Here is a 4,844-nt window from a genome sequence, read left to right as displayed (position 1 = left end):
GGGGAGAAGGTGCCCCAGGTCCCGGCCCTCGCGCTTCAGCTCAACGATCCGGCCCAAGAGGCCGGAAGGTTTTTCTCCAACCGCAGCAGCGGCGGGGCTGACATGCAGCACCAGAGGCTGCGGGCCGGTGGCTGAGGTGCCGCCCTCCATAGCTTTTCCCCTGGAAGCCCCTGGCTTAAGGAACTTCGCGAGCTTGAGGGTCTCGGGCGCTGGCGTCGGCTTGGCCGCCGAGGGCCCTTGGCTTAGCGGCGGTGTTGGAGCGGCCCCGGTGGGCTCGAGTGTAGGAGCTTCTGGCGGCGCTGTAGAGGAGGCCGGCACGGAAGTGTCCGGTGCGGCCTTGGTGGGGGAAGAGCTGGAGTGCTTCTTCTTCTTATTTGGGGCGAGAGGAACCAGAGGTTCCGCCCGCCCGACAGTTTCATCGTCGGCGCCGGTGTTGCTGGCGCCGGTATCTGGGTTCTCTGGAGGGGAGGTGAGATCCTCCTCCGCGCGGTGATCAGGAGGTGTAGGGGCCGCGCGCCCCGCACTTGTGGTGCCTCCCAGAGGGGAGGCAGAGAGGTCGCCGGTACCGGATGGTACCGGGCTTGACTGAGGAGGAGGAGTTGGGGTCCTTGCGGTTCCCTCGGAGGTCACCGGCTTCGGGCCGCTGGCGCTCTTGGACAGCTTGAGAGCAGGGCTGAACAAAAAGGAGAGGAAAGATCAAAAACAGCAAAGAGAAAGGAAAAGTTTGGAAAATGAAGCAAATAAGAGAAACAAAGAACTTACCCAGAGGCGACCGGCATCTGCTTATGCTTGTAGCGCCTCCTGCGATTCTCTTTTCCCCCAAGGACTTCCGTCCGGAAGCGTTTGGCGGGGGGAGCTTGGCTGGAGCCGGCATCAGGAGCAGGCGCTTTGTTCTTCTTGCTCTGAGGCATGAGCTTCTCCAGGAACTCATGGCCGACCTCGGCCTGCAGGGGAGGCACGTGCTCGTGGACCTGTGGTTCGGGGCCAGCTGAGGGAGCGTCTACAGAAGGAAATAAGCAACAAAATATGAGAGACCGGAAGAAGAAACTACCTCAAGCATGGTGAGCTCATCGTCGGAACCGGAAGCCGCAGAAGAAAAGTTACCAGGGCGCTGAGTGGGGATGCGGCCCATCTTGAGTTCGTACCAAGGGACGAAGGGATCCGGGTCAACCTTGTCCAAAGGGCGCTTCGGCAAGGGCCTTGCCGATCTGATTCGATGCGAGGAAGCGGTCCTTGGCACTGAAAACAAAAAGAAAAACAGTTAGCCATAGCGTAAAAGTTACCGGTAGAACAACCCGGGGGCGCAATCTCTTACTTCCTTGGTTAGAGGGTTGAGGGAGCTGAGAGGAAGAAAGCCCCACTCCCAGTCATCCGGCATGTCCGTTTGGCATATTTGACTAGCCTTGCGGACCACATCCGCTTTGCTCAAAGGAAGGCCGGTGATCTTGGTGGGATCGCCAGGGCCGTACATCTCGCTTATCTTATGCGCCCGACGCTTGAGGGGAAGCACCCGGCGGCAGATGAAGGTGCGGATGATTTCATCGGAGCAGATGTTGGTCTCCTTCATCAACTTCTCCATGAAGCGTACCACCCGGTTCGTCTCTATGTGATCTGTACCGGGGAAGTAGCTCCAGTTGGCCTTGGTGGGCGGCGCCGGATTGAAAGCCGGAAGATTGATGAGATCCGCGACGCCATCGTTCTTCACGTAGAAGAACGTCGTTTGCCACAACCGGTAAGACTCGAGGCCGTTGAACTTAAAAAAGGGGCTCCCTTGGCGGGAACCGATGATACAAGACCCGCATTGTACGGGGGGTTTGGGCTTGGGAATGTCCTTGCCCTGGACCGAATTGATCCGGAGAGAGAAGAAGCGGGCAAAGGTCTCGCGAGCGGGACGGATGCCGACGTAGCCTTCCATGAAGGCAACAAAGCAAGAGAGGTAGAAAACGGCGTTGCCGGGAAGGTGGTGAGGCTAGAGTCGATAAAAATCAAGGAATTGGCGGAAGAAGTCGGAGGCAGGAAGGCCGAAGCCACGCTCAAAGTGAGCAAGAAAGACAACGACCTCACCGGGTTCAAGCACCGGTTCGATCTCGTCGCTTGGAAGCCGGCAGGAGACTCCCTCCGGTATCCTCCTAGACCGGTAAAGCCAGTCAATCTCGTGTTGCGTCACGTCGGAACCTCTCCAAGCTCCGCGTGTGATACCGGAAAGATCTTTTCCGGGGGCCCGGCTGGAGGTGCCGACCTCTTGGTCTTTGCCGGATTCAGTTTCCATCCGGGCGAGATCTGCAGTTAGCCCGTCGGAAGTCCTACTTCCTTGGCTACTAGAAGATGAGGCGAGAAGAGATTCTTCGCCAGACATGTGGATCTGGAGGACGCCGGTATCTACCCGCAAAACAGTTTTCCCAGAAACTACCCTCGCGCGAAGATCTACGAGTAAGAGGAAAAGCAAAATAAAAAGGAAATAAATACTCTACCGGCCCAAGATCTGGAAAACAAAGAGAAAAGAGGTAAATGTGTATTGAGCCTAACCTGAGGCGGCGGAGGCGCTTAGGAAGAAGTTCACCGGAAAAATGGCGAGCCCCTGGCCGTCGACGAAGGCCGGCGACGGAGAAGGGCGAAGTCCGCCGGAGGAAGCTCGAATCAGCAGCGAGGACGGAACGCAGCAGGAACTCCGCGCGGTGAAGAGCTTCGGCGCAGCGAGAGCAGCGTCGCAACGTCGACAGGAGCAGCGCTCTGGCGGCGACCGGCGGCGACGAGGAAGCAAGGGGCGAAGGGCTCGAAGTGCTCTGGAAATGGGGGCAAATGCGAAGAAGAAGATGAAGTGGAACCGCTCCGCCCTTATATAGAGAGAAGAGGAAGTGGGCCGAAAACCGTCGGGCCGCGGCGGTTCGCCTCGTGGGCCGCCACGTGGCACGCAGATACACGTGCGGAAAATAACATGCCACAGGGAGGCCACACGGATCCAAAACGGCCACGAGGATCCAGTGTGGCGCCATAAATGCTGGCACAGAAGCCGAAGCGTAGTGACCTCTGACACTGGCGCGTCAAACACAGTGCGCATGTCACTGACAGGCACTGTACCCGAGAAATTCTCGACTTCGCCGAGGAGAGAGTTAATGTCTAAGATGCCGGGGAATAAGATACCGGAGGCACCTTGAAAAGAGGGAAAGAAGTAAGTCCGGCAAAGATGCCGGAGATCTAAGTTCATCGCTGGAAAGATTAAACCGGTACCTTAAGGTAAGAGAACCTGGCATGGTCCGTCGGATAGGATCCACCGGACTATACCAGCTTCGGGGACTAATGTTGGGGGGATGACCCCCGGTATGCCAAAGGCATGCCAAAACCTGATGGTTTAGGCCATCAAGATACCGGTTTAATGTTTATACCGGAGCACGAAGTTAAGGATTTGGCTAAGTGAAGCTAAGCCGGTATCCCCAGAAGGGGTATACCGGAACCGGATAGAGGAGACACCGGCCTACCGGTAAGAAGTGCACTGTAGCACGTCGGCGGGACTGGTCAAAGATTCTCTCCAGAGCTAGAGGACAAAGATGAGCTAAGCAAAGTAGCTTTAAACGAAGGCCAGACGATAAAGAAGAGGATGACGCTGAAAGAAGCCGGAGGACGTCAGCCTCCCTGATTAAAGAAGACCCCGGTGTCATCTATGATTAAAGTAACTTTGTAAAGTAGTTTGTCTAGTCAAAGATGCCATAGGGTTTCTAGGGTTTCTTCCCCTGTAAGCCACCCTCTCCCCTATATAAGGAGAGGGGGTAGCCCTCTTCACGGGCATGTACGTACGTGTGTGAGCCCTTGTATTGAGAAACCTGTAACTTGTTGAGATCGATGAAGAAGAAGATCTAGAGCGAGTTCTTCCTTATGTCTTTCTTCTTCTACCTCTAGCCTTGGCTAAGTGCTTGAGGAAAGCATCCGGAAGTTCATCCCATCTAATCACAAACCCTCCCCCGAATCCTCTAGCGTCCATTCGGCCCCATCTTAAGCCATCCTATGGCATCTGTCTGTTCCCCACGACGACAGTTAGGTACATGTCTAATGTCTTCATGAAAACAAGGGAGTAGTCCACATGTGGGTTGTTAGGGTTTTAGCATGTGTCTCACTACAAGAAACATGGCCATTACTCACTGTACATGGTTTCAGCTCTACTACCTCCATCCCAAATCTTAAGGCTTATATTATTTTTAAAAAGTCAAACTATGTCAAGTTTGACTAAATTTTTATCAAAAATTATTATTACGCAAAATACAAAATTCATATCACTAAATAGATAATAAAATATATTTTCGTATGGTATCTACAAAATATTATATTTGTTGATAGATTGTTCAAAAAGTTTAATCAACCTTTACTTGGTTTGACTTTTCAAAAAAAAGTATAAGCCTTAACCTTTGGGATGGAGGTAGTAGGTAGTACCAAGCAAATCCACTAAATAAGGCGTCTTGTTTTGCGTGTTTTTCGACCAAAAACTACTTTAAATATATAAAAAATTGTCAGTATAAAATTAGCATCATTAAAAAAGTGTTTTTCATTACGAGTCCAAAGATACTAATTATATATAATATAATTAATATTTGTTGGTTAATTTTTTGGTCAAAATGTGTCTTGGAATGTGTGTACGTCTTATTCATTGAAATGGAGGTAGCGTCATCTACATAGCGTCAGTAAACTCATATGACTAGTCACAATGTATAGTATCATATAAACGTATCATGTGTATGATACTACTACATGTTACTATGTCTACAATGCATGATATTATGTACTGGTATCATAATTTTTCTTATATTAATTGATTTGTAGAATGTCAATGTAGATCTATATACAAGATATATTTG

The sequence above is a fragment of the Lolium rigidum genome, chromosome 4 (genome assembly GCF_022539505.1).
Source record: "Lolium rigidum isolate FL_2022 chromosome 4, APGP_CSIRO_Lrig_0.1, whole genome shotgun sequence".
Lineage (NCBI taxonomy): Eukaryota > Viridiplantae > Streptophyta > Magnoliopsida > Poales > Poaceae > Lolium > Lolium rigidum.
The sequence above is the reverse complement of the archived record's forward strand: the minus strand, read 5'-3'. Positions refer to the sequence as shown.